General features: G+C 38.3%; 1 long non-coding RNA gene across 1 annotated transcript in view; it reads right to left on the bottom strand.

The window, feature by feature from the left end:
• LOC115767470 overlaps positions 1 to 10,193 on the bottom strand; it is a 43,404-nt gene extending 33,211 nt beyond the window's left edge. Inside the window, exon 1 of the long non-coding RNA XR_004018381.1 lies at positions 9,741 to 10,193. This is a non-coding gene — a long non-coding RNA (uncharacterized LOC115767470). The remainder of the gene's footprint in view (positions 1 to 9,740) is intronic.
• Positions 10,194 to 12,107: the final 1,914 nt, after the last annotated feature.

The following is a 12,107-nucleotide window of genomic DNA, read 5'->3' as shown; positions in this document are numbered from 1 at the left end:
GTGGTGTGATAAGCTCGCAGCTATGATTAGACATGCCCATCAGGGTAAACAGAAGAGTGTGTGTATTTATAAGCGAGTGCTTGATAAATGCACTGGGAAAATTGCGTAGCTGGGCAAACAATTTGGATATGAATAATGCAGTTGGATCAAAGCCAAATGGGAGATCATGCTTGTAATGGAGACTATATATGAAAGCGGCTGCTTATCCAAAATACGATGTGAAAGTTAAATAAGCTAGGGCTAGTTTTATGTGAGAAGAAGAACTTATATATTTACGATTTTGGATTGATTCTTGTAGTAAATTAATAATATTTTCTCTCTGTTTTGTTTTAATGACATTGTAGACTGGCGGAAAGCTTATCAAAGACACACAAAACTTCATGGGGTTGTTGTTCTAAAGGCTAAAGGAAATCAGGTAAGGCAAAAGAAGTCCATCGATAAACCAAGTGATAATAAGGAGCTAATGGAAGCTTCACTTTTAATGTTGTATATTAAAACATAAATAAAGACGCTTAAAAAAAACAAAACACACAGACAATTAACTCTGATATGCATGCTGTACTTTTCTACTTGCTTGACGCTTGCAATTCTCAACTAGATAAAGCCAAGTCAAAAGGGCGTGCTTATGAAAGAAGAGGGAGGCTAAACTTGATGTTGCTTGTTGATAATAAAATGGGCATCGAATCAACTTTATGCAAGTAATTATAAACAAAAAACAATAAAAACATGCGGACAACGCTTGTTACCAGCACAACATTCAAATGTAAAATCAATTTCTCGACTTCGAAATATGTTTACGATCTTGATTTAGTTAAGCCAGATGCTGGAGCGTAGGCTTACACGACATAGTTGCCCCAATTTGGGGCAGCTTAGGGTTCATTAAGTTATTGCATTCATAAAGTTCTAACAACTTTCCGCGCTTAAGTCACAAGAACTTTCACTGCGCGCAAGAAAAGTTGTTGCGATTGAAAATTGGTTAAGATTTGTGTGCCATTGAGATTTTCCATCTGAAAAGAAGCATTTGCCCAACAATTTATGTGGCCTTTCAGTTTTGTAATTGTGTAAATAAACAACTATTAGCGGCACCGAAATGCGACATAATTGTGCTGTAATCCTAACTAATGAACCGACACAAAATACAAAATCTCCCATGGAAATGCAAATGCCAAGCGACCTCAAAATGCGTACAGACCACCAGGTGTCGAGTGTCTCACGGTACGCCGAACAACTCCAAAATCAACTCCGGCTCCGGCTCCAGCTCCAGCTCTTCCAACTTCACTTCCCGCAAACGCTACGAATCACAAGCTTTAAATAGAAACATTTTGTGTGCCGGGCTGTATTAAAATGCAAATCAAACAAGCCCGTAAAATTGAAAATATTTAATTAAAACGATACGACATATTCGAAAATGAGCCGCAAGTTCTCCAATTCTTGTCGGACTTTCCACGCTTTCATTTGGGGCCCAAGCGAGACGTGGGACGTTGATTTTGTTGTTGTTGTTGTTGCTTCATTTGTTAGTGTTTTTTTTCGTCTCGTTTTTTGTGTGTGGCTAACTGCTTACAACACACAAAATACTTGGCTACAAAGCTCCCCTCTCATCATGAAATCTATACAACTGGCAGCGTCTTTGTCAATACTCTACGGAATTAGGTATACATAACTTTATCGTTCAGATTTTATAAATATTTTTGTTATAATGATTATCAATATTTTTATTATAATTATTAATTCCTTATAGTTTTTGCATATATTAATTTTATTAAACAATTTTTAAACTCTTTCTTTCTTTTTACTCTTTCCACGCTTTTTCCGCTCGTTTTCGCTCGTGGATTTGGTTCGTGGACTACATATTTTTGATTATTTTGTTTTACAAATTTTACAAATTGACAGCCTGGCAACTCTGACTTTTCTTAAATACATATAGGAGGAAAATCTATTATAAATGCCGTAAAATGTAATATCTTGGATCTGAGATCAGCAAAAACAAATAATTTTGTATAATGCTATCGAAACTGATCGAAGAACTATCTAAAAATCTATAATTTTTTTGCTTAAAAAAAGTTTAAAATATGTCATCTATAGACAATTTAATTTTTGAGATTAATATTTATTTAAAAACAACGTAAAGTTCTTTTCTATTATTTGGCATTTTCTATATAAGCCTGTAGACTATGAATATATGCCTCACGCAGCCGAAGTTGTCACTGTAAACATATAAATATATATTGTCTTGTTTTTTTTTTTTTTTTTTTTTTGTATATAAAGTAAATAAATAAAGTTGCTTCCTACAAATTCCCTAAAGTGTGTCTCATGTAAGGGTATTCCAGCTGCATTCGCTTCCTTTTGTTGTTGTGTTTGCTTTTATTCTGATTGGAGTTTTTGTGTAGGCAACCAATGATGAGGCAGCCCGAGACAACAACAACAACAACAGCGCAGACGGCGACAATGTGACAACAACAACAATGACAAGAGAAAACAACAACAACAACAATAACATCAGCTGAGAAAATAGTCAGGCATTTTATTGCAGCATCACGTCTACCGGATGCCTGCAATATATCAAAACGAGAGAGTAGAGTCCCAGTTCGAGTCTGAGTCCGAGTCCAAAACTGGAACTGGGCAGAGTGAGGTTTGGGAATTGGGCTTGTCTCTCAGACTACATTTTAATAATTCCGCCAATGCCCTAAGCTCAGTCAGATGGACGTTCACCTACACAAAACAAATGACAACAATAACAATAGGGTTTTCTGTCTCCCCACAGCCCGCTCTCTACCCTTCTCCTCTGCGACGACTTGAGGCAATTGCAGTCGCCGGACACTTTGTCTGGACAGCGTCTCTGCCACTGCCACTGCCACTCAGAGTTTGTGTCATTTGTGTGCAGCGAGGCATAGAAATTTACGTACTCCCAGCCCCCCGTCAGCTAACCGTCCATCCGTCTATCCATCCATCCATCCAAGCAGCGCATTCTATAGATCCATCCACCATTCATACAGAGGCATTCACAGCATTCACCACACGTCCAAACGAACGTCCGACGTCGCCGTTAATTATGGGAAGATTTTAACGTACAAATGAGCTGAGCAACTTTTTGTCAGCCTAATGATGGGCAGCGCCTTCTCAATGGTGCTCTGCAATGCTTGGTTAGCTACCAAATTTATAGAGCAGCTTTGCCAGAGGCGTGGGGCTGAGGGTTGGATGAAGCGGAAGAATGCAAATGGTGTAGGAAGAATAAATACACACAACAACAACAACAGAAAAAAAAAAGAAAAGAAACGTAAATTGGTTTATTACATTTTTTCATTAGACTTGAGAAAGCAAGTTCAAGTGGAGGAGGCTTGACGATGTGATATACCCTGTAAAATATGGGTTTTAAATAAGCTTGCTGTTCGTTTCTGTAATTTGTAATTCAAAGGGAAACATATATGATCGATAACTTATGATAAACAACTCTTTGTAGAGTGATATTTATAAATTAGCAACAAAATTCGAAGATCTGAAATAAGTAGTATCTGCAAATGTTTTACAAGAACCAAAATACCAAATACCTAGCTCTCATATTCAAAGATTGTTTCAAGCAACTCAGTTCGCAAATCGATGCAAATCGATATGTGGACAGAATTCTTCTTACGTGTGTATTCAATATTCTATATAATATAAATATACTATACTTCAATATTATATAAATATACTATCTAAAAATGTTATCTATGCATTCTATGAAGCCCACTCAACATGCTTAGAAATCCGATCTATATCAATATGTAGATAGAAGAGCATATACGAACCTACATATCTATTTTTAACCAATTTTATTAACTACAGATATGAGGCATGGTTCGATATATATCTATATGTCGAAAACTCGGTAGCTAAACAAAAACTTTTAAAATATGATCTTTGCATTCGATTAGAGAGTCCACATACCATTTTTTGTTTATTAGCTGCAGGGTATAATGGGGCTGTTAAGAAAATCGATATATATCGATATGAAGATAGAAGAGTTGTTATAAAATGTTGATCAATATGATCTGTACATTCTATATAAGCTACATTCAGTAAGATAAGATTTAAATATAAAATGACTCATACTTTTCTTTAGCCCATTCTCTACAGGGTATATTGAAGCAAGTTCGGGAGAAAGGGAGTTTTTAGAGTGGGCGCGGGTGCGGAAGAGCGTGACGCTGTCGTCGCCGTCGCCGTCGCCATCGCAGTTGCCGTTGCCATCGCCCAAATCAACGACAATCAAATAAAGTTTAAATACATATTTTTATTTCATTACACACTTGAAGCAAAGGCCCAAAGACGCAGAGACGTGAGACGTGAGACGTGAGAAGAGAGCTTTGCCCATTGTTGCCAACTGTCTTGAGAGCATTTTCAACAGGCTGACGTTGATAATGACGACGATGATAATAATGATGATGATGAGGCTGATGCGACTGCGACAGCGTCAGCGGCAACTGGCACTGAAGCTCAGTCTCGAGACGCGAGTTGCGAGTCGCGGGAAGCGAGTCGCAGGTCTGCAGTCTAGAGTCTCGAGTCTGGGGCCCTGCCAAGTGCTAACGATTTGGCAATGGCCACGTTGATGTCCGCAACAACAACAGGCAAATCCCTAAACCAACGTCGAAATATGTTTTTTTGCCTCTTGTATTTGTTGCCTTGCAACAGTTGCACTAATTGGAGATGGGCGTGTGATCGTGATTGCATGAGCTTAAGAGATTTAGTCTAAAAGAATTGAAGCTGCAAATTGCTACAAAATATTTGGCAATGTAACTAGTTTTATTATAAAGCTTAAGCGAGATATAAGAAGCAAGAAAAATTTGAGATTTTTTTAAACTTGCTTGAACGGTTTCATATTAAACCAATAATCTTCATTTGCCTTTGGGAACAGAGTATCATTAACAGCAGCACGACTCTATAGCCTAGTTGTGTGCTTACCCAAAAGTTTCCATCTTCTCTTAAAATTCGCAAGCAGTTTTAGCAGCACGTTGCACTTCACAGTTAAATATTTAGTTAAGAGAGAAATTAACCAAATTAAATGCATTACTTTATAAACAATAAACTAAAAACTAACCTAAAACAATTTAACAACAACAACTTTTCACGTGCACTATTTCAAAAGTCAACTTCGCCCTTAATCTCTTAAGATTCCATTCAAACGCATTACTTCATAACTTCGTATATATGTTATATGTGTGTATCTGCCTTATAAATAACAATTTGTTTGGGGCGCACAATAAATTTGTAATCATAAATATCAATTATTTTGCAACGAGATTTTCGTGCGGACAGGCAGGGCATTCAGCCAGATTAGTGCGTCACGTGGCCATCTCTAGCTGGAGATTTCGAATTGTGGCTACAGGTTTGTTTGCGCCTCTCTTCAGTTCTGATACCCTTATACAGGGTATTATGATTGTAGCATAAGATGTGTAACGTGTGGAGGAAGAAGTATACGTTCCCATAAGTTATAGCTACCCTTGATTTAAGCGTGAAAACTTGGCTCTCAGTTTTATATATCTATCTGTTATCTGTATATATATACGGACTAGATCGGTGCACTTTATCATATTCTTTTATTTTAACTTATTTTGCAAAGTCCTATTAACAACGAATTTCTACATTATATAATAGATTTTGTAGATTTTGAAAGAAAAGGTCGCATCATGTTTTTTTGATTAGATATCATATTATGTATTATATTCTAAATTTTATATATATTTAGCTCTATTGAAAGAAATATTATATTTTGTTATATATAATATACCAAATTGTATATATAATTAATAATTAATTGAAAAATGATAATCTTTTAAGCAAAACTTGTCTGTTTTTTAAATTGAATATTAACCATCTTCCTTATGCCTCATATCTTAGTTGCAGCAATCATTAGCTTCATTAGCTCAGACTAATGCCTCCTAGGGACACAATAGGTCGGAGAAGGCTTCTCTTTTCACATTTTTGCAAGGGTATTCAATTTTCGGCGTGCCGTGGTTAGACGTGTTTTCTTGTGTTTTATTTTTCTGCTTTTTTTTTTTTGGCTTTAACTTTGGCTGGTGCGACTGACCAAAGCGATGGATTCGACGGGAGTCTCGGGACTAGCCTCTGACACCGACACCACGAGACGATGCGGAATGGAGCGAAACGGCAACAACAGCAACAACAACAACAACAATGTAACTTGCTGTAACAGCAACAACAATAACAACAACAACAACAACAACATTGCTGCGCTGTTAGTATAAATTCTCGCCTTTCATTTTGGCGAGTAGTCACGATTTATGCGAAATCATTATAGGCGAGTTTTTAGTATTTACGACGCGACTTTTATCTGCAGCACAAGGAAGAAGACACAACACACAGACCACAACAGCAACAACAATATATATGTATATATATATATATGTTGTGTACACTATAATTGCAGCTGAGTCAATTAAATACATAGATTGCGGCATGTCGATAAGGCATTAACCTTCCCCACGGCTCAAACACGGCTTGGCAGGCTTTTTGGCCTTAGCTGTTGCCTTTTCTCCTACAAAATGGCAGGTCATTTCACTTAGTCAAAAAGTGAGGGCCACAAAGAAAGAAAGAAAGGCCCAGCCAAGTGGCATGCCCCAAACGCAGTCGACTTCGCCGTCGCCGTCGCCGTCGCGTCGCAGTTTAAGTAGCGCAACAATTTATGAAGACATGAAATGACTTTGATGTTTAGCTGCTGCACTAGGGAAGACTTTCCTCTCCGCCCCGCTGCCACTTCATGACTTGCAAAAGTTAAGTTAACTTAACTTTAAAAAAAAAATAAAAAAAATTTAGCAATTTGTAATTGACAAACTGTTTTTGGGATCGTGTCTTGGCCCAAAGGTAAACAGACTGAAACGACGCGGAAATGATTGAATTGTAGATAACTTTATAATTGTCTCTCGAGTCAAGTTTCGAGTCACAAGAAGAACGGCAGGTAGAAAATATCTTGTGCAGCAGATTTAAAACTCTTCAAGAATACGAAAAGTCAACTCATATACACAGCTTGACATGAATACAAGACAGTGAACGCTCGCTAAGAAATAAAACGAATGCATGTATACTCTATATAATTATTTATGGAGGGCTATTCAATATGTTATTCCTTAATTTTTTTAATTTCCGTTCAAGTTTCACATAAAATTAATTAAAGACTCATGTTTGATCATTTTTCACAAAACAACAATTTTTCTTTTTCGATTTCAGGTTTACGAAAACCTCAAATTAACTGGCTGCAAAAGTTGTTTTTCTCGATTTGCTGTCGTTTTCACTGGTTCATTAGCCAACAATTAAGCAACAGTTACGAAAATAAGGAAAAACATTAAGAGTACCGTTTGACCTATAGAAGAATCTGTGGCCAAGAGATATTTCTATAACAATGTTGGCAACATTTAGCCAAAGAGAAAAGAAATGCGAATACTTCTCTATAGGAATTTCTAGAAATCCAATTAAAAGGCAATTTCCAAGCATTTGAACTATTTAAAGTAAAGTTGTTTTATTTTAATATTATGCAAAGAAATACTTCTTTCTCATTTGCTGGAAATGTCTGCATTTACATAGCCCCCATTTCCCATTAGAATAGAAGAAAAGCTGCTGAGCGAAAATGCAGCTAAGAGGCTTTTCTTGCACATGCCCTGAGCCCAGGGTCCATTTGCCTGACCAAGTTTTGCCACCTGAGAAACAGAGCAAGACTTTCACTACAACGACCACATAATGAGAGGAGGCGGGAGGAGAGAGAGAGGCTAACCTTAATACCCCAAAAGAAAAACACTTCACACCCAGACATTGAGTCAGTTTGTCAGTCAATGGGCAGAGGCCCGGGCAGCATTAACATTAACATGGACATCAAGCTCAAGAGTGTGTAATCAACACTTTTATGTGATCCAAATCCAATTCACAACTAATTACAAGCATCGGAGCGCTCGCAATTAACGACGGGCATTAAAAGGCGCGTTGAAAAGGCAAATGAGCCGATTGCGATGCGATTTCGATTGTTTATTTAGTTGGCTATCGAAGTGAGGAGGCAGGGACAGGGGCTAAAAAACTGGGCTACAAATTGGAGGACTGCTGAATCGATGGGTTTATTGTTGTTTTAGTTTGTTTTCGCTTTGATTGAACAACATCGAAACTAAATCGATTGCACTACATTCCAAATGGAGACGTAAATCAATGGACACGCATAGATTACAACCCAAAAAGCTGAGCAGCCAGCACAATTAGAGCTGAGTACTGCGTTGTAGTCGAGGCCGAGGCCCGTGCCCGTGCCCAGGCGCAGGCCCATGTCCGGAGCTAGCAAAGTGGTTTTTCCGGCAAACGTGTTGGAAATTAAAGCAACGCCGCCGGACAATAAGGCACCGCCGCCAAGGCAGCGCCCAGGCGACAGTATTAGGCATTAGAGATGAGCAATGCTTACAAGTGAATGCGATAAGTTGGAATTGCGATAGCGATTCTTCTATGCGGTATTCTCTCCAAATTTGATCAAAGCAAGGCGTTCTTATGTTTTGGGACGCCACTGTAGTAGTCCAAAGCAATTGAAAATTAACAATAACGTTTGTTTGCAGTTATTCAAAGTGCTGCCAGATTGTTACAGCACGTTTAAATGCGCATCTCTAACAAGTGCACATAGATTTTATCGCATGTGTGTGTCTGTGTGTGTGTGTTTGTGCATGTGCCCGTAAGTAGTTTTGTTTATTTACACTTGTTTCCGTCTTTCGCCTGCGTCTACGTTTTTGAGTGTATTTTTTAAGTAAGCGATTAGTTCTGCAGTGGGAGAGACAATAAAAATTTGTCAGTTGACAAAAACAAAACGATTTCCAAATGAGACATACGAGGCATACACAAGTGGGCAGGCCCGCTCTGTCAATGTATTGGAGAAATAACAGCCAAATCAACGACACTCATACATGCACACACACAGGCCACACACTCAAGCAGAGATAGACACTCAATGATTGTTATTAGTACATTTGCCTTGGAGTATGTACATCTAATTTGCCATTGATGTGTGCATTAAGTTTTGCATTTGTATTGGTAGGCATACAAATTGTCGTAAAACATTAGTGTCCCCCGAGATTAGAGCGGCGACACAGGCGGGCGCGGGCTGTTGTAGATAGGAAAAAGGCTGGCTCATCGCCCTTTTATTTGACATAGGCAATATTTATTGCGAATTCATTTTAATGTAGAAGAAGCAAACTAAACGCAGGCAGACAAGCTTACGCGCGCACACATACGCACACACACAAATTTACGCAGAGGCTTTCTGACAAAGCGAAATGCCGAAATACGCCATCAAAATAAATAAAAACAACGCACACACACACACACGCACACTCATGCAAGCACAGAGACGGCAACGCAAAAGCTACGAATTTCAGTAGCACAGCATTCGGCGCTGAGCGCGTGAGAGTAAGCGAATAAGCGTACGTAAAGGACAGAGAACAAGAGGGAGAGATTCACAGCATAGACAGAGCGCAGCAGCAGCAGCGGCCGCGGCAGAGGGTTAGTTTAGCGTCCCACCCAAACGTCATGAAATCCTTTGTGTATTGTGTGCGTGCGTGCGTGTGTGTGTGTCGCGTTTGTTTGTCAACTAGCCAACGGCGACATAAAAATGCTAATACAAAAACTCCAACAAATTGTTGTTTTTGTTGTTGCCTCATCTCGTCGTCTGCTTTTGCATTTCCTTAACACCTACAAATTGAGTCTGGCAACGCAAAAATGGCCACACTTACCGTTTAGTCGCGCACAGTCTAGGTAAATAAAAAGTGCCGCTAATCCAAATGTGTTGCCAAACTGCACAAAATTAAAACACACACATGCACACATATAAATAGCTGCAGACACCGTTATAAACACATTCAAAATGCCGTCTGCACTTGCTGAAACTTTTTGTATATATTTGTATTGCGCTTTTATATTTCGATTTATATTTTGCTTCTTCTTTTATTTAATTTTATTTTTCTTTTTGTGTGCTGCGCGTCGCGAACGAAATTCAGGAATTTCAAGTGGAAATCTTGTTTGAGCACTTTTTTTGACGGCGACGACGACCTGCGACGGCGACGGCGACGGTGGCGTCGGCGTCGGCGTTGTTGTTAGCGGCAAAGCTGAGAAAACTTTTATTTTGCACAACTACAAAACTTAGTTAGAATTTAGCTTTTAGTTTAATTGCTTGCAAAACGCGCGCGCGCCTAAATTAAATGCATTCAACTCAAGCAAGTTTCATTCAGAAAGTTCTCTGTTTGGCGCGTTCAAGCAGTGTTTTAATTTAGCGTTTTCAATTTCTTTTTATTTCGATTTTCTGCACTTAAACCTCGTTCGTGGTTTAAGATCGCGTACAACCGTCGAACCGACCGCACGCTTCAACGACAAATTTCACAATAACAAAATGTTAACAGCTGCTATTAGCATTTCATTTGTCGTTTAACAGACGCTGTTAAAGTTTGAGAGAGCAATGCGTTGTTGAGAGCGCTCAGCCGCTAGAAAAACGCGCGCGCTGAAGAAAAGACGCGTGCAAAACGCAGTGTGCTGCTACGTTTTTCTACATAGCAACATGCGCTCACCCTGTATGCGCTCTAGCAACTTGTAAGCGGCTGGTGCTTTACAGTGACTGACAATGTTAAGCACGAGCAACTGTTATTGACTTAAATGCGCTGTTAACGTAACTATGTGCGTTCACAATAACAACAAGCGCTGCCAGATGTTTGACACTGTGAACATAAACTGCAACTTTAACTAATTTAAGTTTATTTTGAACTAAACATTAATAATTGAATTAAAATTGTTTTTTTATGCTGCAATGCAATTTGTTAAAATGCTCTGTCTGACATGTTAGCTATGCCGAGTGTGTTGTTTTTACTCTTACATAGACTGGCAACTCCTATTGTCCTCCAATTGGCGCGCACGTGACAATTTGAAACTATTGCGGATTAGCCAAAAAAAAATGGGAAAAAAGGCAATGTGCAAGTCAAAAACAACAAAACGTAGGTAAATTGTGCAGACACGCCTGCAAAAAAATTGTTCCTCTTGAACTTAAATTTAGCAGACGCCATTTCCTGTGAGTATTTGTTGCTATTCTAGCTGTACCCGGGCGCTTCCGTTTCATATATTTATTTTTTTTATTCTTTTTTTTTTGAAAATTTTACTGGTCACGTTTATTAATCGGCTTAAATTTTCGTTCGGGCTGCGCAAATGCCACGCACTTAACTGTCGGGCACGTAGCCTGCACCTATTGTCATCAGATCGGGCATCTGGGCCGTCGCCAGGCGCTCTAATCATGACTTATTGTTGTGGAGAGGGTAGTTTATGAATCCAATTAGAAAACGTTTCTGATTTCGTATAGACACCCAGCCAATTCTATCCCATCCTCAAAAAACTTGACCGAACAAGGCCGGGTAATCTAAATGCTGGTTCCCAAGGAAAGAACAAGTTAGTTTTCGCATGCATCTGTGCATCTAAGTATGTGTGAACATATATATACATATATGTGTGTGTATGTATGTACATATTTATTTAGTACACACATACATATATATGTCTGAAGCTATGTAAATGTGTATGTGTGTTCTCTCATTGCAAAGGAGGACCAAGTCCTTCACTTTTTGTATGTTTGTGTGCATGTGTAAGTATGTATTTATGTGTGTATGTATTTCTGTGTGTATGTGTGTATGTCTGTATATATTTATATATACTCTCTTATACCAAACGCACCCTAAGTTTACTTTAAGCTTTCAATAACTTCTCCTGTAAATTAAATAAAACGTATTTAATAATAGAGCCCTCCTATGCGATTCTCATGAATTTAAGGTCTTCTGGCCAAAATGGTTAGTTTTGTGTTATATAAACAAGTTTGTTGGTATTCTACCAAGGTGTTTATTTATGTATGAACGTGTGTATGTGTGTATGTATGTATGTATGTATGCATGTGTGTATGCATGTATATATCTATGTATATAAGTGTGTATGTATGTATGCATATGTGTATGTACATATGCATGTGTAAATGCGTACATGTATATATGTATGTATGCATATACATACATAAATAAAAATGTACATATGTATAAGCGTATGTATATGTGTATGTATGTATGTGTGCATGT

Source organism: Drosophila novamexicana, unplaced genomic scaffold, assembly GCF_003285875.2.
Source record: "Drosophila novamexicana strain 15010-1031.04,08,12 unplaced genomic scaffold, DnovRS2.1 tig00001395-arrow-arrow-pilon, whole genome shotgun sequence".
Taxonomy (NCBI): Eukaryota; Metazoa; Arthropoda; class Insecta; order Diptera; family Drosophilidae; genus Drosophila; species Drosophila novamexicana.
The sequence above is the reverse complement of the archived record's forward strand: the minus strand, read 5'-3'. Positions and strand labels throughout refer to the sequence as shown.